General features: G+C 28.5%; 1 protein-coding gene and 1 long non-coding RNA gene across 3 annotated transcripts in view; one reads left to right on the top strand and one right to left on the bottom strand.

Annotated features, from left to right (window-relative positions):
• Positions 1 to 26,972, bottom strand: part of LOC111688423 (membrane-bound transcription factor site-1 protease) — a 188,627-nt gene that overhangs the window by 25,381 nt on the left and 136,274 nt on the right. The gene's annotated exons all lie outside the window — the stretch shown is intronic.
• Positions 20,024 to 21,289, top strand: LOC124419993. The gene is made up of 3 exons (XR_006940976.1): positions 20,024 to 20,188; positions 20,479 to 20,859; positions 20,955 to 21,289. It is a non-coding gene; the product is annotated as an uncharacterized LOC124419993 (long non-coding RNA).

Raw genomic sequence — 26,972 nt, 5'->3', positions numbered from 1 at the left:
TCACCATTTGTAGTCTTGTCCCAAGTTCTTTGGAAAAAAATGTCAATGACAGAATTCACATTGTAAGACTCACAAATTCATGTTACAACTGCCTCTCTATTGATCACAGTGTCAAGGACTGTAAAAGTAAATACAGTTGCAGATTATGTAAGCAAAGACACAACACTTTGTTATATAAGGGATCAGAAGCCCAAACCTCAATTCAAAATTGTGACGCGACCCATCCAAGCACGAGCATCGCAGCACAAAACCCAAACAACTGCCTCTCTATTGATCACAGTGTCAAGGACTGTAAAAGCAAATACAGTTGCAGATTATGTAAGCAGAGACACAACACTTTGTTATATAAGGGATCAGAAGCCCAAACCTCAGTTCAAAATTGTGACGCGACCCATCCAAGCACGAGCTTCGCAGCACAAAACCCAAACATTCAGTCCTTGTTAGCATCAAACGTTTCAATCCAAATATCACTTCCTTTACCCTACAAGAGAGCAAATATTTTAATAAATCTCCCAACGAAAGAGAGACCTTGTTATTTACTGCAATAGTACAGATCGAAACTAGAGGCGAAAGATATCAGGCCAGAGCAATCATCGACCCTGGTTCACAATCAACTTTAATGTCAGAAAAGTTAAAAAATAGACTAAATTTACCCACCAAACGAAATTTAGTTCACGTAACAGGCTTAAGTCAAACAATTTCAGAGACCTCAACCAAAGCTTGTTTAATCAATCTTTGCTCTAAGGTGGACTCACAGTTTAAAATAGAAGTCTAGGCACCAGTCCTGAAGACACTTCCATCTAATTTACCACCTCACTCTTTAGACTTGCAACATTTCATTGAGACTGCTAAGTTAGAACTTGCAGATCCTCAATTCAATCAAAGCAGACCCATCGACTTGCTTATAGGCCTCGACCTGGGCCCCTTAATATATTGCATGGACACTCCGATGCGGTCTATTGGATCCCTTTTAGCTCAAAAAACTGTATTTTCTGGATTGTGGGGAGAACAATATTAAGAACGACACAACCTAGAACAACAACAATATTAAGAACGACACAACCTAGAACTACTCAACACTACGTCCCTTGACCGAATCCTCACACGATTTTGGGAGGTGAAGGAGTCCCCAAAACAGGTTTTGAGGTCAGATGAAGACACATTTTGCGAAAACAACTTCAAGTCGACGACACGAAGAAATGACACAGGAAGGTATATAGTTACCCTACCCTTTAAAAATAGAAAAGAAATTGGAACTTCGCGAAACATAGCGATGGCCCAGTTTTTAAGAATGGAGCGCATGCTTAACCAGAAACCCGAACTCAAAAAAAAAACAATACGACGAAGTAATTGTTGAGTATCTCGAATTAGGACATATGATATGTCTCTCCCCTATAAATTAACTCGAACCCAAATTATTACCTGCCTCATCACGCAGTAATAAAACTTGAAAAGCTGACAACGAAACTTAGAGTAGTCTTCAACGCCTCGAGTCCGTCTTCAAACAAGAAGAGTTTGAACGACATTTTGCATCCAGGACCCATACTTCAACAGGACTTAGTGCTTCTAATACTGAAGTGGAGATTCTTCCGTTTTGTGTACAATGCAGACATCACAAAAAAGTATCGACAGATACTCATTGACCCGACTCAAACCAAATATTAAAGGATATTATTTCGTCAAACAACAAACGATCCTATTGAGGATTACGAACTCCTGACAGTGACGTTTGGAGTCAACTGCGCCCCGTTTCTGGCCATTAGAACTCTACTTCAACTATCTGAAGATGTAAATTCAACTCACCCACTCGCGTCAAAAATTCTTCAACAAAACATGTACGTGAATGATGTTTTAGCAGGTGGACACACATTAATCGACGTCATTAAATCAAGAAAAGAACTTACAACAGTTTTAAAATCCGCTAGATTTGACCTGATGAAATGGACCTCAAATGACCCAAGAGTTATACAAGACCTACCAAATGAGACCCTACTACCTCTCGGTTGGTTAAATTTGTCCGAAAACACCGGAACTAAGACTCTTGGAATCAAATAGAACATTTCTTGAGACCCATTTACATTCACAGTACCAGATGTCGAATTAAAAGAAAACCACACCAAAAGAGAAGTTTTATCTACAATTGCCAAATTCTTTGCCCCTTGTGGATGGATAGCCCCAATAAAAGTAGACGCACAACTAATTATGCAATAGATTTGGTTAAACAAAGTCGATTGGGATGACATAATAAAACCCTTGACTTGTCTAAAGTGGCAAAAATTCAGTACATTGAAATTTCCCGTTGGATCGAATATAGTCCGAATTGCAATGTGGAAATTCACGGTTTCAGTGATGCTTCAGAAAAGGCCGATACCAACACAAACTGGTGATACCAATTTAGAAGCTAAAACTGTAAAATCATTTACAACCACAACACGCGAAGACCCATTCGCCCAATCGCTTTTCAGATCTATCACGCGCTTATCGAGTACTCGCGTATGTCATGCGATTCTGGAGAAATACAGGAACTAACAGAACACACAGTTGAATTTATACACAAACTTACCCTTCATGGAGAAAATCAACTAATGACTCTAGTCATACGAACAGAATATTGGATATTCAGATTGAAACCCTTAGTCAAAAGCGTAATTCACAACTGTAAAACTTGTGTTTTGTACAAAAAACAGACACAAAATCAAATAATGGCTTCATTACCACCAGAACGCACAACTCTATCCAGACCTTTTGCAACAACAGGAGTAGGTTACGGAGGACCTTTTGACATCAAAAATTACACAGGCCAGGCGTGTCTTATCACAAAAGATTACATTTGCATATTTGTATGCTTTGCCACAAAAGCCGTAAAAGCAGCAAGTGATCTATCGACCCAATCGTTCCTAGCCGCATTTTCCCGCTTCAAAGGAAGACGTGGATGTCCCGCACTCATCTACTCAGACAATGGAAAAAATTTTGTCGGAGCTGCAGAACTCCTCAGAAAAGGCCGTCTAGACTTTATCAAAACCTCTTCAAAACCACGTGACCAATCATTATAGTCATCAAAATATCGACTGGAAGTTTATTGCCCCAGGAGCCCCACATATGGGCGGCCTTTGGGAAGCCGGTGTAAAGTCATTTAAAACTCACCTCAAAAAGATTATACCAAACATGAAATTCACTTTTGAAGAGCTATCTACAATTTTTAATCGTATAGAATCGTGCCTAAATTCTAGACCCTTAAGTCCTGCTAGCGATGACCCAAATGACCTTAATCCATTGACCCCTGGACACTTCCTTATTGGTAGTGCATTATTGACCCATGCTGAACCCGATGTAAGCAGCGAAAATCTGATTCTCATCAACCGTTGGAAACACTTAAAGGTCATCATTTTGTCAAAAATGGAAGTCCGAGTACCTAGCTGAACTCCATCGCAGATACAAATGTCATCAAAAACAACAACTTGCCGCCCAACGAATGGCAAATGGGTCGAATCATCAAAACCTACCTTGGACCTGACCAGAACTGTAGAGTTGTCGACATCAAAACAAAAAAATGGAGTCATCACCAGGCCAATTACAAAAATTGTGGTTTTATTTGCAAATTAGTATACTCCCTAGTTATTTACATACATTAATATTGTTCTAACTTTTATTTACAGGTATGGCATCCCAACAAACCAACAAACCCGACTACTGGCAATTTTCATGCGGCATTTGCATGAAAGATCATCCTATCCGTACGTGCAGGAAGTTTTTAAGTTATACCACAACAGAGCGATATGAACTCATGGTGGTTAAAAAATATTGTTTAAACTGTCTTGCACGATCACAAACAACTCAAGCGTGCAAAAGTAAGTACGGATGCCATACCTGTCCGACACAGCAGTAACACGTTGTTACATGGCGCAGAACAATTAAAAGGACCCGAAACATTAGACCCACAACCATCAAGCCGTGCCAACCCACAACCATCAAGACAAGCCGACCCACAGCTGTCACGACGAGTAGACCCAAGAAGTATTGATCTAAACACACCGTTCTTCAACTGGAACCTAGTTTTTATTCCCACTGCATCCATAATGATTACTGCAGAACACGTCAACACCAGGATCAGCACTAGAGCCATTGTGAATCGATCATCCACTATTTCAAAAATTTCGAAGTTTTTTGTCCAAAAATACAAAACAAAAACGACTATGAAATATAATTACGAAAAGTTATCCTTATCCTGCGAATATTCGTTCCATAGTCGAAGAACAAATTTACGAATTATTAGATCAGAATATTATTAGAGATAGTCCTTACAATCCACCGGTTTGGGTCGTACCAAAGAAACCTAAACCATATGGGTAAAAACAATACAGAATGGTAATAGATTTTAAAAGGTTAAATGCTGTAATTATTTCTGATACATATCCCATCCTAGACATTAACTCTACATTGGCCAGCTTGGGCAAAGAGAAATACTTCACTACTCTTGACTTGACGTCAAGATTCTATCAAATTCAAATGAAGATTCCCATATCCCAAAAACTGCTTTTTCTACACTAAATGGCAAATATGCTATTCGGGCTAAAGAATGATCCGTCTATCTTCCAAAGGATGATTGACGATATCCCCAAGGAATATATCGTTAAAATTTGTTACATTGACATCAATGACATTATTGTTATTGGACAAGATTTCGAAAATCACTTAAAAAAACTTGGAAATTGTATTTGAAATATTATTATCTTTAAACCTTAGGTTTAATTTTGAAAAAACTTAATTCCTTAAAATGGAAGTATCATTTCTACGATATAGTCTCCGGCGTTGGTATACGGCAGACCCACATAAGGTGGAGGCAATACGGAAGATAGCACCATCTGCACCACTTAAGGACTTGAAAAGTTTTCTCGGTAAGACATCCTATTACAGGAAATTTATTTAAGACTAGTTTATAACCCGCTCCCTTGTCAGAGAGCCGTTTCACAGGTATTGTAAAATTATGGTAAACTCTCTATTTCTTAATGTTGTACAACCGATATTTTAGAAAATTTAAAGAGTACCTTTTGAAGAACGATAAAGTTTCAAAAAGTCCCCTTCTATAGGGTCTCACTTAATCCGGGACATACATGCTGAATTTCATGTTTCTGGGTCTAATTTTATAGAAACCTTAAAAAGTACCTTTTGAAGAACGAAAAAGTTTCCTTTTATGGGTTCTCACTTTATCCGGGTCATACAAACTTAATTACATGTTTCTAGGTTCAGTATTATAGAAATTTCAAGAAGTACCTATTGAAGAAGGATAAAGTACCAAAAAGTTCCGGACTCTAAATATTTAATTTTATGCTTCTAGATTCGATATTATGGAAATTTCTAAAAGTACATTTTGACGAACGAAAAAATACCAAAAAGCCCCTTTTTATGGTTTCTCACTTAATCCGAGCTCTACATACTTAATTTCATGTTTCTAGGTCCAATATTATAAAAATTTCAAAAACTACCTTTTTATGATCGAAAAGTTCCAAAAAGTCCCCTATTATGGGTTCTTACTTAATCCGTGCCAAAGATGCAAATTTCAAAAAGTACCTTTTGAGGAACGAAAAATTTTCTAAATGTCCCCTTTTATGGGTCAGGGCCATACATGCCTAATTTCATGTTTTTAGGTTCAATATTATAGAAATTACAAAAAGTAGAAAAACGTACAAAAAAGTCCCTTTTTATGCAAAACGTGCCAAAAGTAAGTACATTTTTCACCCCTTAAGTGTTCGAATATCCAAAAAGTATTAAATACGTATTTTTATTTTTTCGTTAAGTTATGAATAAGCCAAAAATATTTTTTGTACGTTCTTTGGTTTATAATGTACCAAAATACAGTTTTAGCCGTTTTTTCCTTAAAGGGGCCGAATTTGAAAAAAGGACCAGACACCTGTCCTCTTATTTTTTAAATTGTTATCTAGTTTAGGAGATATGAAGTTACCGAATTTACCCGTTTTTTATCCTTTTTAACCCCTAAACACTCGAATTTCCAAAAATCTCGTCTTAGTAGATCTATTCGGCGTTTAAGCTGTAGGATGATGAATCAGCCAGTCAGTAACGCTAGAATTTTATATATATAGATTCTATACATAGATGGGCACTTTGCAGTACCAGTAAAATTACAGTAAAAATAAGTTTTTACTGTTTACTGAAAAAAATTTCAGTATTCAGTAAAGTTTTACTGATTACTGAAAAAAATCAGTATTCAGTAAGTTTTTACTGGTTACTGAAAATATTTTCAATATTCAGTAAATTTTACTGATTACTGCAAAAAATTGCAATTAATTTACTGGTTACTGCAAAAAATGCAGTATTTTACTGATTACTGAAAATGTGTTTACAGTATTCCGTACAATCTAATAATTTACTTAAAATTATATTTTCAACATATTTTTGAATATAAGTAAGACATATTTATCATCAAAAGTAGCTATAGTGCGATAAATTTTACTTTTTGGCATTGTAAATCTTTTCAGAAGACAAGAACTTAGCTATGTACAAATTAATATAATAGCCTAAATCTTATATTATTTTGACAGCCAATAAAAAGTTGTTGGAAACATTATTATATTTTATAATATTAGATTATTAATAGAAAAGAGAGTAAAACAGATCAATATAATAATAGTTGTTTGAAAATTTTAGTTAAATATAATATTTTTTTACTAATAATGCATTTTGGTTGAAAATTTTACTGATTACTAAAAAAAATTTCAGTATTCAGTAAGATTTGCATTACCAGTATTTTTTACTGTTTACTGAAATTTTTTCAGTATTCAGTAAAATTTTACAGAATACTGTAATTTTTTTCAGTAATCAGTAAAAAGTTACTGAATACTGAAAATTTTTTCAGTAACCAGTAAAGATACTTATACTGAATACTGAAATTTTTTTCAGTAACCAGTAAAAATTTACTGATTACTGAAATGTGTAATGCAGTAAAATTATACTGCAGTGTGCCCATGTATGATATAGATAGATAGATTATGCAAAACTAACCAGAGGTGAAAACGCACAAATTAATGCGAACATGTCCAGAAAAGTTTCCATTACTCATACGGATGAGACATTACAAGCTTGAAATTAATTAAAAACTTTGGTAATGTAATCTGAAGTGTTAAAGTTTCCTGACTTTGATCAGCCATTTATGCTTACAACCGATGCACAAATTTCGCAATTGGAGCTGTTTTATCTCAAGACCAAATGGGTGTTGATAAACCAATAGCATATATCTCCCGTTCTAAAACTAGGAAAATTATGCAACTAATGAGAAAGTAATGTTAGCCTTTGTTTGGGCACTTGATAATTTACGTTCATGAGTGTATGGTGCAAAGAATATTAAGATTTTCACCGCTAGTTCTAGTTTCCGAGATATTGTTGTTTTTGTAAAAACATTATTTAAGCAATTTTTTGGAATTTTTTACTCAATTTCTCAAATTTCTCCTTTTAGAATATAATATCAACACATAACAATACAACATTTTTAAATAACAATTGGATATTCGGTAAAAATTTAGTGAAATATTTTGCAATAAATTCGTGATTTTTGGTTAAGTTGTTTTTTTTTAATTTTAACAATATTTGTTCTTCATACCTATAGTATATATATTGCACGTCCTTATTGATTCTAAGACGGTCTAGCAATGTCTGTCCGTCTGTCTGTCTAATAGCACGATAGAGTCCGAACGGAAAGAGCTAGAAAGTTGAAATTTTCCACAAATATTTCTTATAGGTAAGATTTGTCTGTTATTGAAAATGGGTATTACAAGTTCAAGTGTTCGCTTAGCCCCTATATAAATGGCACCCCGAAATACAGCATTAACCCTTAACAATTTAAGGTCCCTACTCTCTCTCTACCGAGTTTTATGAGTATCGGTCTAATATTGACCCTTTCCCCCATTTAGAAAACAAGTATGAAAGTATATTTGGGCATAGCCGACCATATGATACCCTACACAAGTCGATATGTTAAAAATATGGATTATTAAAAAAAATAAAGCAATTGATTTGTTTTTAACTTTATTCCAGAATATTTTTACTTATTTGTACGGGAAAATATGGGCCTATCCTTGAGTGGTACGGTTGTATGGGGTTAGGCGAAATAATGTATCGATTTTATTTATTTTCAATAAGTTAGTCATTGGTAAAGAACCGGATTTAGTAATTCAACTGCTTGTGTGAACTTGGTATTATTATTATACCCTACACCACTATAGTGGGGAGGGTATTATACGTTTGTGCTGATGTTTGTAACATACAAAAATATTAGTCCAATACCCACCTTAAAGTATACCGATCGATTCAGAATCATTTTTTGAGTCGATTAAGACATGTCCGTCCGTCCGACTGTCCGTCTGTCCGGCTGGCTGGCTGGCTGTCCATGTAAACCTTGTGCGCAAGATACAGGCCGCAATTTTCAAGATAATTTGATGAAATTTGGACCAAGCATGTTTTTTGGCACAAGGACGAAGCCTATTGAAAATGGTTGAAATCCGTCCATTATTTCACCTAGCCCCTATACCTCCCAATTTTATGCTATAATTACGTCAAATATTCTGCTATCTCTCTAAAAATTGGCACAAATAAGTTTTATATAAGTATAAATGATACTGCAGATTTTCGTAAGGATCGGCCTATATTTGAGCCTAGCCCCCATACAAACCCCCCTTCAAAAAATGACTTAAACGTCTAAAATTGACTTGTAACCATTTGTATCGCAATGAAACTCAACAAAACTAACTGTTATTTAGAAATATATCCTTTTCCCAAATTTACCGAGGACCGGCCCATATTTGACCTATATAAAGCCTCATTTAGAAATTTTAGTTTTTTATCAATAAATGGCTTAAATATTTTGGAATTATGGTAATATTCAACATAAAAGTTTCTTTACAAAAAATAAAAATTTTATAAAAGTAAAAATTGTAAAAATATACTCATGGTGTAGGGTATCATATGGTCGGCCATGCCCGACTATACTTTCCTACTTGTTTTTTTTTATTTTTATAAATTGTTGCAAATATTTAATTGGTGTAACACTAATCAATGTAATTTTCATAACTTTACTTACCTTACCTTTAATTGAATTTATTCTGAACTGGTATTATATTTCTTTGCATTTTCTTTTTGCTCCGAATCCAAGTAAATTTTCGAAATAAGACGATGTCAAACAGTTTACTTTTTCTCTTATTTATAAGTAATTCCAGCATTTTACCCGATGGTAAATTTTCTAGTTCGAATAATATATCCCTTATAATCTATATAAGTATATAAAAGAGTAGCGTTACTGACTGACTGATTCATCATCGCACAGCCCAAACGGCTAAACCTAGAATCATGAAATTTTGACAGTAGATGTGTTTTTGGATATATAGATCCACTAAGGAGGGATTTTTTGGCCCTTTATAACTTTTTAACTAATAAACAAAATACGATTTACACCCTTTTTGGGTGTTAAAAGGAAGAAACCTGTATTGGTACTTTTTTTAGCAATTTTAAATTTTATTCAAATTCATCGATCCAATTTTTTATAAAATTTAAATAATATTTAATTTACTCACAAAAAATAAGCTATTGATATATTATTTTGGAATTAAGGTACTAAGGCCTCTATAGGATCAAATTTGGGAAAATTGTTTGGTACTTTTTGAAAGCACAATTTTTCCGAAATAAATAAATGTAGATTTGAACCGTTTGAGTTATATCTGTAATATGTAGACTTAAACACGGAATATTTTGTAAACTAATTTCTCGAAAAAGTGTATTCTTAGGCGAAATATGGGAAAATGATACCCTTTTATTAGAATTTTCTACAAACACAGAATTTTTTCCACTATTTTATCGTTCTAATTGATTTTTTTGAATTTTAACAATATTTATGTAGAAACAAAAAAATCTACAAGGCTCTGATTGAATAGTTAGTTAATCTCCAATGGGAATTTTTTTGTACTAAATAAATAATATTTTATACGGGTATATTTTAGTACTTTTTTGTACTTTAACTGGTACTTTTTAATTTTCGAAAGACGAAACAAAATATTCGCTGTGCTGTTATGTTGAACATAGAAACTAAACATATGCATATAAAGCTGATAATTAAATTAAGAATTTCTTTTATCTTGAAACTTCGTATTAAAAATTAAATATATAATTTATATTATTTTTAAATATATAATATATTTGTACAATGTTATCACCACATGCCTTCCATATCTGTGCGTATATTAATCTCATATACCTGTAATTTGCAACGAAACACAGTCAATTTTTATACATGAATATTACATTATTAAGATCGTTCTAATTTATTATTTTTATGTCAAATATCACATAAGAAACTCAATAAAGTTATATATTCATCAGTAATACACAATCGATATTATTATCTATATATATAAAATTCTAACGTTACTGACTGACTGACTAATTGACTGATTCATCATCGCACAGCCTAAACGGTTAAAGCTAAAGAGCTGAAATTTGGACAGGGGGTTGGTCTCCCACCAAATAGATCCACTAAGACGGGATTTTTGGAAATTCGAAAATGTTTAGGGGGTAAAAAAGGGTAAAATCGGTAACCTCATATCTCCTAAACTAGAAAAGATACAAAAATAGTTTAAAGCTTATCGTCGTTCATTTAAAAAATAAGCGGACAGGTGGCTGGTACTTTTTTCAATTTCGGCCCCTTTAGGGAATAAACGGGTAAAAACTGTATTTTGGTACTTTTTTGCACCCCATGTATCTTTTAAACCAGTGAACATTAAAACAATATTTTTGACTCCTTCATAACTTGACGAAAAAATAAAAATATAAATTTAGTACTTTTTGGTTATTCGGATGTTTAAGGGGTGAAAATTGTACCTATTTTTGGTACTTTTTTCATAAAACATTGATTTTGGTTTATTATCTTATACATACAAATACGTAATAATGGGCTCCCACTACGATGTTGCAACATTTTGGAATAGAATTTTTATTTCGTTAATGGGTAGAAAAAAAGTACCAAAAGGGGTAAAAACTGGAAATTTGATTTTATTCAAACACAATGATCCAATTTAGATAAAATTTTTAGATTTAGAAACACTAAATATGCTAATGAGGTGTTATTTGGAAACCCGGTACCAAGTGATATTTTTTGGTACTTTTTCATTCTCCATCTGGTAGTTTTTGAGTTTTCTTTGATATTGAAATCGAAACATGAAATTAATAATAAAGAGACTTTTCAGTACTTTTTCGTTCTACAAAAGGTACTTTTTGAGTTTTCTATAAAATTTAACCTAGAAAAATGAAATTAAGCATGTAGAGGATGGATTAAGTGAGAACCTATAAAAGGGGACTTTTGGTACTTTTTCGTTCTTCAAAAGGTACTTTTTGAATTTCCTATAATATTGAACCTAGAAACATGAAATTAAGTATGTAGAGCCCGGAGTAAATGAGAATATATAAAAGGGGACTTTTTGGTACTTTTTCGTTCTTCAAAAGGTACTTTTTGGATTTTTGTATAATATTGAACCTAGAAACATGAAATTAAGTATGTAGAGGATGGATTAAGTGAGAACCTATAAAGGGGGACTTTTGGTACTTTTTCGTTCTTCAAAATGTACTTTTTGGATTTTTGTATAATATTGAACCTAGAAACGTGAAATTAAGCACGTAGAGCCCGGATTAAGTGAGGACCTATAAAAGGGGACTTTTTGGTAGTTTTCCGTTCTTTAAAAAGTACTTTTTGTGTTTTTTTATAATATTGATCCTAGAAACATGAAATTAAGCATGTGGAGTCCGGAGTTAATTAGAATCTATATAAGCAATCAGGGACTTGAGTGAATGAAAATTTAAACTGGAATATTTTTGAATTTTCTATAATATTGAACTTAGGAACATGAAATTAAATAAAATAGGTCCTTTGGTACTTTTTCGTACTTCACTGGTACTGGTACTTTTAGAGCTTTCTAAAATATTGAATATACAAACATAAAATTAAACACGCAGTATCCCAATTGAACGAAAATTGAAAAAGCATACTCTGGTACTTTTTTGTTCTTTTACTAATACTTTTCGAATTTTCTATAATATTGAACCTAAAAACATTAAATTGGACATGTAGCTTCCTGATTGTATAAAAATCTTTATGCGATTTTTTGGTTTCTGGTTGAAAATTAAACATGCGTCATCCTGATTTAATGAAAATATATAAAAAGGCACTGTCTGGTACTTTTTCGTTCTTCAACTGTTTTTTCTAATTTTCTGTAATATTGAGACTAGAATCATAAAATCAAACTTAAAGAGTTCTCTAAAAGGGGAATTTTTGATATTGCATATATATATATATATATATATATATATATATATATATATATATATATATATATATATATATACATTTACAATAATGATATTTATTTTATTCCATTACGATGAGGGTAGCGAAGCACACTGGGTATAGCTAGAAAGTTTTAATAAATAATTAATAAAATTTAATTAATACTAAAGTTGTTCCATACAATTGGAAAAATTGTTTTTTTGCACATGTATGCTATTGCAAGTGTACGATATTTTAGTTAAATAACTTTTATCTAATTTACTATTTCTACACACTTTAAAAATATTTGACATCCTTCGGCAAAAAGAAAAATAAATCAAATTTATTTTACAACAAATTATTATGGTTTTGTTTTATGAATTAGGGATATTGCCCTACAAACATACATATATTAGATAAATCCACCTTTTTTTATTCAAAAAATCCAGTTAGATTTATCAACTGTATAACTACCATTTTTGCACTATTATTTTTTTTCTTAAACTTAATATTAGCTTACACAATGTTTTTTTTTTTTTTGGAAATAATGATGACCAAATCGAAATTTCGTACTTCAAAAACAAAAAGTCATTAAAAACCCTCTAATCAACATTAGTAATAATTTATGACCATTTTAATTTTTACCCTCATAACTAACAAGAGCTATATAATATCTGTAAGAATCGAAGAAAACCCGAGCAACGCCGGGTACATTTAGCTAGTAAAGTATAATTCGCTAAAACATAACTGCACAGTTTGTAGTTTAATTGATATATTGAGGGATGAAAACTGCGTTTAAATTAATTTCATTGTATCTTCATCGCAGTGTTCTTCAATAACATGATCAAACTCATCTTCCTCCTGGGAATATTGAAGTTCTGCATTTAAATCTTACACTGTTTAATCATATTCGCTCCATTTTTGCATGTAATGTTATTGTTAAAATCTGATGTCATACTCCTTTAGAACATCGAGCATCACACATTTTAAATTTTCACTAGTGTGACTTGCCTTTATTTGAACGCTTTATTATTAGTGTATTGGACATTAATACCAAGAACACTTAAATCCTGTCTGGTTGCTGCATTTATAATTATAACAATTTTCCTTTTAAATGCTGGATAATTTCAGTTTTTAGCTTTTGTGAGAAAGTTATTATTCTTTCACCAACATTATGCTCATTGAGGGTTATGTTCACAGCGTCCAAAACAGGTTACACTAATATTTTAAAAGCTCGATCCTCTAACATATGTAAACAGTTCGACAATTGCTATCTCAACGTTTGCTCGATTTAAATCATTCACAACAATTTTTGTTTTTAAATTTGATGGTTTGTATTTGTTATCAATCTTTTTTAACATAATCTAAATACAAATGATTTGATGAATGTTCACTAGAATTTTTTTATCATAATTCCCATTATTACATAGTATTTCACCAGCACTATTATAATACAATATTTTTTGTTTGTGCATATCATTATCTGTTAGTATTACATCTGTTTTATTCTTAGATGTTCGGTACCGTACATTAAGATACCGTACATTAATGTTTGTTTTTGAACACTGTATAATAAAAGCAATATTTCAGTAAAATTTTGTATCTAGAACAACGCACAGTGGGGCAGAATCGAAATTTTTTGGAAATAAATCTGGTATTTCTAAACGGCTGATCCGATCGGTATAAAATTTGGCGTGAGCGTAGCCAAGGAGTATTCGAGTTTAAGTTTTGAAGATGAACCCCGCAGATGCCCCAGGGACGCTGTGGCGGCTCAAAGTAGGGTACCTACGACATGTAAAATTTTTAAACTCGTGCCATTTTTTTGTTTTTCATCCAAATACAAAAATTTTTACATTTTCTGAAAGCTCGACGAGATCTTGAAAACAGGCTATTTGGGTGAAAAACAAAAAAATGGCACGAGTTTAAAAATTTTACATGTCGTAGGTACCATACTTTGAGCCGCCACAGCGCCGTCCCTGGGCATCTGCAGGGTTCATCTTAAAAACTTAAACTCGAATACTCCTTGGCTACGCTCACGCCAAATTTTATACCGATCGGATCAGACGTTTAGAAATGCCAGATTTATTTCCAAAAAATTTCGATTCTGCCCCACTGTACAACGGCAGCCAGAAAGAAAATGTTTACAACGCAGATGTTGTAGTGCAAAATATAAAAGAGAACATAAATAAAATATATTTGCTTTGCACTGAAAAAATTATATGTTTGTACTTATTAGTATTATAAATGAATATAGGAAGGAATATGTGTATTGTTGTATGTATGTGTTGATGCACATTTTGATGTAAAAATGTGTTGATGTATTCATGTGTTCATATGTTTTAAATATATATATATTTATATTTATGTATGTATGTATATATATTTATATTTATGTGTGTATGTATATATATATATATATTATATATATATATATATATATATATATATATATATATATTATATATATATATATATTATATATATATATTATATATATATATATATATATATATATATAATATATATATTATTTTCGGAATTTCGGATTTTTAAAATAGGTTATATAATAATAAAAAGCCGACTGTCGACTTATTTGAATTTGTTCTTTACGATTCTTTTGTAAAATTTTAAATTTTCTCAATTTGTTTTCTTAGAAAGTCGATCTTTGAAGACTTCTTACGATCTCTTTCAAATTTAACTATAACTTAAACTAATTTTTACGACCTTTTTCAAATGTGTACAACATTCTTGACTTTATATGGGTTTTCGTGAAAAAACGTCGACTTTAAACGACTAAAAAATTTGACTTTAAACAATTTTTAAACACTTTTTTTTATTATTTTTTAATCATTCTTGACTACTTCGAGTTCTTTTAAACAAAAAGATGAATATAAACATCATTTCGACTATTCAAATTTTTCTGACTTTTCGACTTTATATTATTTCGATAAATTGTCTATTTTGTCATATAGAATTTCGATATACGTCGAAAAATCTTTAAAAACATAGGACAATCATAAAATGGACAATATAAAAAGAAAAATTCTACACTTGATAATAAAGTGTTAAGCCATAATTTGCAATTATTTTAATAAAAAGTCGACTTTCTGCCATTTTTATCCGATTTTGTAAATAATTGTCGGGAGAAGATTCACAAAAGAATTTCTGAAATTGAAAATAGACAATATATTGGTCTATGAATTAACATTTTTAAAATAAGTTATAAAATAATAGAACACTTATTTAATTTGTTTCATCATTCTTAACTAGCTAAAGCTTTTTTTTAACTAAAAATATAAAGTTAAGTAATTTCAACAAAATTCAAACTTTTCTGATTTTCTGAGTGCCAAAACAAATTATACTTTAATAATGTTTCATGAATATTAATGAAACTATTGTTCATTACATTATCTTAAAATAATATTATGAATGCTAAAAACTTGGGCACCTTCGACATGTAAATTTTTTTAACTTATACCGTTATTTGCGTATTGCTTATAGGGTCCATATTTTGTTCCGGACTGGGAAAATACAAGGAACACTTGAAGGTTTGCAAAACTGCTTTCCGTTTTATGAAAAAATTAGGTCAAACTCGGAACAAGATAGGAGGCAACATAATTGGATATTAGACAAGACTTCTTTCAGAAAGGCAGTTTTTCGGCAAACTGCAAAACTCATTTTTTAATTTTCTAATTGAAAATTAAGTTTTGGATCAAAACACGATATTTAAATTGAAATAAAATCGGTTAGAATTTAGTTCTATTAGTTTACCAGATAAACGAATTTTTGTATTTAATTAATAAGGGAGGTGCCGCTCCCCTCATGGGTATCCGCCAATTTATTTCCCAAAATGTTTACATGGATGTTAAAGGTATTCGTGCAAAATTTTAAGATTCTAACTGTAATTATTTCTAAGATAAACGAATTTTTGTATTTAAAAGGGATGTGTCACGCCCCTAATACTAGTCCGCCTACTTTTTGTCCTAAATAATCATATTGACACTAAAGTGGCTCCGACTCTGTGGACTCTGTTATATTATCTCAAATATAAGGATTTAATATTTTCTTAATATGGGTTCCTCGCCCATTTGAAATTTCAAAATAAAAAGTAGCCTATTACCTATTCCAGACATATAGGAATACGCTGTAAAAATTTCAAGAAAATCGGTTCAGCCGTTTAGTAGTCTATAACGTTCAAACATATAAACATGCTAACAAACACACATTCATTTTTATATACAGATAAATTGCAGTGGTAGGAAAAATTATAGAAACGATCTTATTTTGCGCTTAAAACTAAAGTTTTTCGATAACTACCCGTTAGAATTTGATGACTTGTATATCAAATAAATCGTATTTAACTCTCATACGATATATGGATTTTATAGGTTTTCTTGTTCCATCGTATTTTATTGGTAAGAAATTTTGGTTTGGAAAAAATAATAGAAACGATTCATATTTTTAACCACAAAGGTTGAATTGCAAAATAGCGAAATATTGCATAAATTTGGCTCAAAAGTCGGTGGATATAATTGGATTCAAAACTAATTTTTTAGATAATTTAACCTTTTGAAGTAATTTCTTTCACTATTATAAATTTTTATTTAAGAAAATTTGAGACGTGGCTGTTTCGACTATCAGAACTCATATGGTCAACTAATCGTTGAAAGAACGAACGTTAACATAAACAACAAAGGAAAAAGTATATTTTTATATTAGGAATTTCATTTATAATATTTTCAAAAATAAATACAAAAGCAACGTTTTAGAAATATTAGGATATTTCTATTAATTTTTCCAATGCCAAATTTCTTAAATAACAGTAAAATAGGATGCAACAATAAAACTTATAAAATGTATGTATCATATGAAATAGAATCTTACTTTCATATGATATCTATTAAGTTACAAATCATAAAATTCTAACGGAAACTCTTCTAGAAAATTTAGTTTTCACCACAACATAATGGTTCAGTGCATTTCTCAATGGGTTTAAAGATTTAAAAAAAAATATGTTAAAAAATTCATATTTACATTAATGAAATTAAAGTTTTATAATTATTTTTTTTTTAATTCGATTAATATAAATAAATTTATATAAATTTATAGCTCAGTTTTTAAAGTTTTTTGATTAATATGTTAAAAAGATTAAAATTTGGTATTTTAATTTTTTCTGACAAACATTTTTTATAAAAAAAATAGAAAATTCTTTTGTAATATAACAGTGTGTTAATTGTTTTTCATACAAAATTGTTTGTACTGTGTTTCAGATATACAAAGATTTTATATAAATAAAATTATATAAATTTATAGTTCGTATTTAAAGTTTTTGTAATTCATTTTTTTTTTTAATTTAAATACTTGTTTAAGCGTGGATATAATTCACAACGAAGTATCCAAAATACAAATTAATTTAACCCAAATATTTTAAATATTCATGGATAATTTCGCTTTTCAAGAGTTTTTTTTCAACCTCTTGAAAAAATATTTTTTTATAAAACTAAGTACACATTTTTATAGACTATTTAACATGATGCATTAATATATTAATTTACAATCATTAACTAAAAAAATTATGCATTTATGTGTCATAGATTAAAATTATGAGGTTTTAATTTATTTATGCATATATTTTTAAAAAATTGCATTAAATCCAAAATGGTTGTATTTTTTCGAACGGCTTATAGATTTTGCTATAGACCTAAAAGAATATAATTTTATTAATTTTAATTAGCGGGAAGAATGTGCTTCACTAATTTTTCTTAAAAGAAAAGCACTGCGTTTTCTGCACACGAGAAACTTTGATGCAAATATTTTTGTGGTTAGCCAATAACTGCCTGTTTATAATTATCTTCTTCTTCCATTTCTGAATTTAAATAAGTAAATAATATAAAAAACCGTTAAAATGAAAACCTATTTAAAGTTTGGAAATAAATTTCATACACATGACCGATCTTTTTTTAATGCATTTGATGCAAAATCGTACTTTTTTCTAACGGCTTATCGATTTTGGTATAAGCATCATTGTCAGCTACCGATTAATGTTAAGTGTTACCAATTTAAATTGCCGGTTTAGGTGTGCTTTTTCGAATTATCTTGTAACTCAAGAAACACCGCGTTTTCAGCAAATGAAAAATTTTGATGAAATTTCTTTTGCAATTAACATATCCCAGCTTATCTACAATTAACTGCTTTTATCATTTTTAAATTTAAATGTATTTTTAACGAAAAAACTGTTAAAATTAAAATCTGTTCGGTTAATTAAAATTTTGTAGTGAATTTATATATTTGCATGAATGGACTTTTTACACATTTTTAAATCCAAAAACGCAGTTTTTTCGAACGGCTTATTCCCGCGTATTCAGTCCACGAAAGGCCTTGATAATTTTTTTTTATGCAAACCAATTCTTTCTATATAAAGATTAATTACTGATAAAATTCAGAATTTAAAATTTGTTTATAATGCGGAAATTCGCTAAAGTAAAAAATGAAAAATTTGAATTTTTTTTGTATTCGCTCTAAAATCTTTTGCATGCTAATATTTTATCGCGGCTTTATGATTTCAACATGTAAAATTTAAAAGTATTTCGATCACGCGATATTTGGGTATATTGAAGTTACGCTGTTAGTGTGCTTCGCGGAAAAGCCATTTTTTCGAAACTTTTACGTTTGTTTTTCCAATATTTAAGCTTCTCCCGCAGTGATACCTTCTAGAGCACATTTTGGAGATATACATCAAACGACGCGTAATTACAATGTCTACCTCTCTCTCGTTTATACATTTTGCATAACCGAAGAGCATCAAATATTCTATCCAAAAAACTGTAGTTTTTGTAAAATTGTATAAATTTGGTTTCAAAACATTGCGACCACGTAATTTTTTACTTATAAATGGCACAACAATCAAATATGGACTATAGTCATTAAACAAGTGTATTGACTTTCTAAGTTCACAGAAAAAAATATGCACAATTTTTTTCCTAACAATCGTTTGTTCAACATTAAAACGTCTTTTATAAACAACATTATTTGGTTTTATAAATGAATTTGTTTGATTTTTACATTTCTACAGTGTTTTAGTTATTGTCAGTGTTGACTATTGTTAAAAAGTGTAAATTAAACTTTAACTTCAATTGCTTTAGAGATTTATACATAAAATACCAACGGTGTTTTTAATTTAGTGTTGAAATCCTAAAAAATTAGCAACACCTCATAATGCCTAAAAATTAGGGAAGTACCAAATATTCGCATACGCACATATGATATGTATTTTGACTTAAAAGTTTATAAGTTAGAAAATGTACAGAAAATATCGTCGGGGTACCAAGGTGTTTTTCAATATCAAAAATAACTGACTGAATTTTCCATGCAATTAAATAAAATATATAATTTATTAAATTACATACATATATTTAATAAAATATATAAAGAAAGAGCTAGACGCTTAAATTAATTCTATGTTCATACATGCATAAAAAAATCCAAATTCGATACATATATTGTGTATACATATATATGTATATATGTATTTTACAATTAATAGAAATGTTTTTTTTTTAATTCATATTCGAAACTCCCTAATATAAGATATTTATTAAAAACGGAATTAAAAAACATGTTTTCTATCTTTTGCTTTACTCAAAGTATATTAACAAAAACAAATTGCATTGGTTTCTATAAATGTGTGCTAAAAACAATATAAGAAATAACAAAGTCAGCTTTGACTATGTCATTTAAACTGTTGTCGTTTTTATTATTGAAAATATATAAAGCCGTGAGAGAAATAAGAGTATTGCTCAGAGTTACCACATTAAATATAATCGCTTGCATTGTGTGGAAGATAAACATTGATGAGCATTCTGTTTAATATAGGTAAGTATGACTTTGTGACCGTTTTTGTTAATCCATGTGTAATCATTTTAATTTGGAAGAAATGGTAACATTGTTTCTAGTTGATGTTTGATAGCGATCGCAATTGTGGCTGTGAACGAAACACAACATATGCAATTAAGGCTTGTGCTTGAATTTTATTTAAGTCGCCTGCATCGCATATTCTATTTTATTATACATTTTTTTTAACTTTAAGAAAACTAACAGTAAAAAATATATCAACTTCACTTTGAAACTACAAATTTGAAATTTTTCTTTTTACTTGCATTTAGACCAGCCGTGACAACATACGTTTTTTAAATAATATTTAAAGAAATTAAAGAGTGTGAACAATTGGTAAAATAAATCAAATATAGAAAACCAACTAAATATAATAAATTACACCAAGTCAATTAAACAACGTTTGACGAAATTTGAAATTAAATTAACATAAAGGTAAAGGTGGATATATAATATAATTTAAATTTATCCGGAATTCCTAGAATATATTGAAGAAACTATAGAGCAGACTATAAATTCGACTTTAAACTAGACTATAGATAAGCCTTAAATGCTGGAACAATTTGCTGACAAAATTTTTTCTGTGTTAAAAACAAAAATTTCAAATACGTCTGTTTCTAAACAACTACAAATGACAGAAGCAATAGATAATGGTATGTATGATTATATTCACATTTTGCAAATTTATTATTTAAATCATTTTGATAAAAAAAATAACTTATAAATTCTTTTTTTATTTTTTTTTCAGAATTTAATTTTTTTAACAATTTTGAATATGCACCATCTTTTCCCTCCACCACAAAAAGTACAAACTGATGAAAGTGGTGCAAAAATTGGAAAAAAGTTTACAATCGCTGACTCCCAAGAAGGCTTTGCAATGATGGTTGGATCTAAAGAAGTACTTGAGGCGAAAATTAGCTTACTCAAATTGCAAGGACGAAATATTCAGCCAAAATTAATGATTGTTGGTGAAATATATAAAATACATCATATATATATACATATATATCGATGATATTAAATATCCTAATTTAAGAATTTTAAATGCTGTAGATGTGTTATTTAAAATTGAGTATATAAACATTAATTTTGAAATGTAAAATAAAATATATTTTTAAATGTATAAATATATTAATTCATTAATATTAATTATACTATATATATATTAATTAATGTACTCATTTTTAAATGTAAAAGTTTGAAATACTAAATTTTAAATTTAAGCTCATTAAAACAAATTTTGAAATGTAAAAAATAAATTATTATAAAAATCTTAAAATAAAAAAAGTTTATTTAAATTTAAAATACATTTATAAATATGAATTATAAAATTTATAATATATAAACTAAAAATATACAAATATTAATTTTAAAATAATTTGCAAAAATGTATGTATTTATTTTAAAAATGTAAACATTAAAAAAAATATAAAATTTATTTATAAATTTGGATTAATAAAAAATTTTATTGAAAAAAAACACAAAACAACTTTTTACTTTTAGTTTATTGTTTAAAAAAAATCATTAATTTTATTGTTTGATTTTATAAAACAAATTGTTTGAAATTATGATTAATTCACAAACAATGATTTGTTTGACTCAAAGAACAATATGTCTAAATATGAAAATAAAATCATTTACTTTGTTGTTAGTTTTTAACAAATATTTTGTTAAAATATTTTGTAAATTTTTAAACACAATTTTTAGTAAATAGTATATTATTTTAATAAGAAAAATTTTAAAATTTTTTCAATAAACAATTTACGAATTTGAGTACTTGATTTTACGAATTTCGTGATAGGTCCGATTTTAGTTAAAAAAATACTTGAGTTTACGAATTTTTTGTTTGATTTTGAATTTCATTTTTTTCTGTGTTGTAAGCCGCCCTCATAATATCAAAAAGTTAAAAAAAAACTACTTGGTTTCTATCACTTTTTTGAGAAATTTAAACTTTGAGTGTTTATTTCTCCAACATGGAACTACTCACGACCACAAAATTTTATGGACGTATACTTTCCAGTCTTGTGAATAAAAATTCGTCATCACTTAATTTTCAAAATATTAAACGAAAGAAATATTTAATGCATAAAGTTGAATTCTTAAAATCTAAAACAAAAAAAAAAAATTCCCATATGTATTAACTAAATTTTTTGATAATTTTCATTCCTGAATAAATTCAAAAGTGAAGAAAATTAAAATTATTTTTAAAGAGCAAAAGATTTGGAAAAGTGTCAAATTTGATAATTTGTTTTAAATATACAAGTGTTGACTTTTAATCCAAAAAATTAAATCACAGATTAATGGTCGTTAAAGTAATGAAACTCACACTTCGGGAACTGGTCGAAAATTCAGTTACAAATTTTGCACCATTACAAACCAACAAACTAACAAAGCAAGTTAAAAAAGAGCTTTTAAAAAGAAACAAAATTTTTGGTATTAAAAAAAAAACTGGAATATTTTTACAAAAGTTAGCGCAACTGATTACTTTATTAAGTTTTAGATTTTTCTGATCTGAATTGAAATGTAATAGAATCCTAACTTAATATGTTTCTTTTCAAAAGTAATAAATTATGAACTTATTGCCTCATGCTCAACGTCAAGCATGATAAAAATTTAAATTAAAAAACATTTACTTAAACAATTATAACTCGGAAATTTGACCGTAAATTTTCGATTTTTCTTTTTTTTCATTAAAAGTCAACAAATTTGAAAATAACCAAACATATGATTTTTTAAAGTCAAAACTTTAAAAAATAGAATCCTAACTTAATATGTTTCTTTTCAAAAGTAATAAATTATGAACTTATTGCCTCATGCTCAACGTCAAGCATGATAAAAATTTAAATTAAAAAACATTTACTTAAACAATTATAACTCGGAAATTTGACCGTAAATTTTCGATTTCTTTCTTTTTTCATTAAAAGTCAACAAATTTGAAAATAACCAAACATATGATTTTTTAAAGTCAAAACTTTAAAAAATAGCGCTTTTCCATATATTTTGCTTTTCAAAAGCAAACAAAGTGATCGGGGAAAACTAAAAGCATTTCGGCAAGGAGTATATAAAGTAATACTAACGAAGATACTAACTGATAATCTGAAAATTATAATTTTTTAATAAAATCATAGATTTAAAAATTTCCTTAATAATTTGTTTTTTTTTCAGAAAATTTTGATATCTCTTTTATGGACTTAAATTAAAATAAAATGTATTTGTTTGTTCTTTATTTTCAGAAAATTCAATAACAACAAGCTACAGAAAGTCTCTTACTGATGTGAAATAATCATAAAACGCCTATAAACGCAGAAAACTGCTTTTAAAAATTAAATTTTTCTTTATGAAATAAAAAATAACATTTGATTTATCTAATAAAATTATTATATTTTGATTTGCTTATTAAAATTAAATATTTAATAAAATGTATGTAATATTAACATTATTAATATATTTAGATATATTAATATTATTAATATATTTAGATATATTAATATTATATTTAGATATATAAATATTTATATTAATATATCTAAAACACAATACAAACCATTTTTATGAAAAACAATTAACACACTGTTTATATTAGAAAACAGTTTTCGATTTTATTAAAAAAATGTATGTCACAAAAGAAAACAAGTATTTAAATAAAAAAAATGTTTGTCAGAAAAAATTAAAATACCAATTTTAATCTTTTTAACATATTAATTAAAAAACTTTAAAAACTGAGCTATAAATTTATATAAATTTATTTATATTAATCGAATTAAAAAAAAAATAATTATAAAGCAATAAATTTGATAACTGATATATCTAACAAAATTGCGTTTAATTTCATTAATGTAAATATGGATTTTTAACATATTTTTTTTAAATCTTCAAACCCATTGAGAAATGCACTGAAGCATTTCTCAATACTTAGATATATATTTTACGATAGGAATAAGTTTAAAATTTACTTGTGAGTTCGGTTCTAGATGTAACGGAAACGACCTTATGTTGTGGTGAAAACTAAATTTTCTAGAAGAGTTTCCGTTAGAATTTTATGATTTGTAACTTAATAGATATCATATGAAAGTAAGATTCTATTTCATATGATACATACATTTTATAAGTTTTATTGTTGCATCCTATTTTACTGTTATTTAAGAAATATGAGTTCTGATAGTCGAAACAGCCACGTCTCAAATTTTCTTAAATAAAAATTTATAATAGTGAAAGAAATTACTTCAATAGGTTAAATTATCTAAAAAATTAGTTTTGAATCCAATTATATCCACCGACTTTTGAGCCAAATTTATGCAATATTTCGCTATTTTGCAATTCAACCTTTGTGGTTAAAAATATGAATCGTTTTGCAGTTTGCCGAAAAACTGCCTTTCTGAAAGAGATCTTGTCTAATATCCAATTATGTTGCCTCCTATCTTGTTCCGAGTTTGACCTAATTTTTTCATAAAACGGAAAGCAGTTTTGCAAACCTTCAAGTGTTCCTTGTATTTTCCCAGTCCGGAACAAAATATGGACCCTATAAGCAATACGCAAATAACGGTATAAGTTAAAGAAATTTACATGTCGAAGATGCCCAAGTTTTTAGCATTCATAATATTATTTTAAGATAATGTAATGAAAAATAGTTTCATTAATATTCATGAAACATTGTTAAAGTATAATTTGTTTTGGCACTTAATATTTTTATATAAAACGGTAACCCCAGAAAAATTAGTATGCAGTAAAGTCAAATACCGGTTGGACTACATTACCAAAGAGAAATACATTTTTATTAGGAAGGTATATTATATAATATACCACAAAAACAAAAATACAGCGCAGGGAATTTTAATTTTCATTTGATTTTTTTTAATTTTCATTAAATTTATTTAAAATTGTCTAAGAAATTGTATTCGCTAAAATTTAGCGAATGCAATACGCATATGCATATTAAATCGTCGTCTTTAATGGTCTTTTTATATTAGGAATGTAAAAATTTTTTTTTTAAGCTCTCTGATGGTTTTGAAATTATGGAACTTCATAGTTAAAATTTTTAAATATAAAATGGATACACAGGCAATACTAAATAGTAGAAAAATACATTTTCAAAAAAAAAAAATGTGCAGGTGATCTTAATTCCTTCGAATAACTATGTAGACGTTTCTTAATATTTTCCTCAAACCATTCTTAAAAGAAATGTCCAAAACAATGCTTTAAATACAAACAAACTGGTACATTTCAGTTAAAATGTACGAGAGACTTAATATCCCTTGTTTATAATTTGAGTTCAGTTATTCTATGTATAGTATAGTTCGAGAACAGTTTTTATGTGTCACAAAGAATTGAGCATTTACATTTAACATTCATAGTACTATTTTTACTTAAAGTATTTAATGTTAATGTTAAAGTAATGAAAATAAATTAGTTTAATTAAAATTCATGAAATAACATTAAAGTATAATTTGTTATGGGACTTATTTTTATATAAAACGGTAAAGCCAAAAATATGAAGAAAACAAGTATTTTTAATTTTTTCAGAGAAAAATTGTATACGACGGTTAGCATACAATACTATAGAAAAAATAATTCTTTAAATAAATTGTACTGGTGACTTTGACTTGTTTTATATATTAAATCGGTATAATTAAATGGTCTTCTGTTTAGATTAATAATATATAAATACTCGAGAAAGTCGAAAAATATGAACTAAATCGTAAAAGGTTGTTGGAAGTCAGGAAAATTCGAAAGAAGTCGACATTTATTATTACAAAAAATTATTTACAAAATCGGATAAAAATGGCAGAAAGTCGACTTTTTATTAAAATAATTGCAAATTATGGCTTAACACTTTATTATCAAGTGTAGAATTTTTCTTTTTATATTGTCCATTTTATGATTGTCCTATGTTTTTAAAGATTTTTCGATTTATATCGAAATTCTATATGACAAAATAGATAATTTATCGAAATAATATAAAGTCGAAAAGTCAGAAAAATTTGAATTTAGTCGAAATGATGTTTATATTCATCTTTTTGTTTAAAAGAACTCGAACTAGTCAAGAATGATTAAAAAATAATAAAAAAAGTGTTTAAAATTTGTTTAAAGTCAAATTTTTTAGTCGTTTAAAGTCGACGTTTTTTTCACGAAAACCCATATAAAGTCAAGAATGTTGTACACATTTGAAAAAGGTCGTAAAAATTAGTTTAAGTTATAGTTAAATTTGAAAGAGATCGTAAGAAGTCTTCAAAGATCGACTTTCTAAGAAAACAAATTGAGAAAATTTAAAATTTTACAAAAGAATCGTAAAGAACAAATTCAAATAAGTCGACAGTCGGCTTTTTATTATTATATAACCTATTTTAAAAATCCGAAATTGCGAAAGATATCGTTAAAATTCGACTTTATCAAATGATATAATGTTCATAAACCGATATAATGTCCATTTTTCAGAGATTCTTACAAAGTATTCAATTATTTACAAGATTGGATAAAAATTGCAGAAAGTCAACTTCTTATTAAAATAATTGCAAAATTGGCTTAATATTTTTTTTTATCAAGTATAGATAGGCTAGAATTAACACAAACTCATAAGTGATCAATAAATGTGTCCAATAACATCCTGTTATGAAATTTTTAAGTTTTAAGAATTTTCATTAAAAGCGAATTAATAACATTATTAAAATTTTCGGAAATTATGGTGTACATGAAAATACGATGCTCAAATTATACATAATATTATATTATTTCCACTAACATGTTTTGGGCTAAACAAGTGAAAATTTAA

Source organism: Lucilia cuprina, chromosome 5, assembly GCF_022045245.1.
Source record: "Lucilia cuprina isolate Lc7/37 chromosome 5, ASM2204524v1, whole genome shotgun sequence".
NCBI lineage: Eukaryota > Metazoa > Arthropoda > Insecta > Diptera > Calliphoridae > Lucilia > Lucilia cuprina.
Note: the sequence above shows the minus strand (reverse complement) of the source record. Positions and strands in the feature narration are given on the sequence as shown.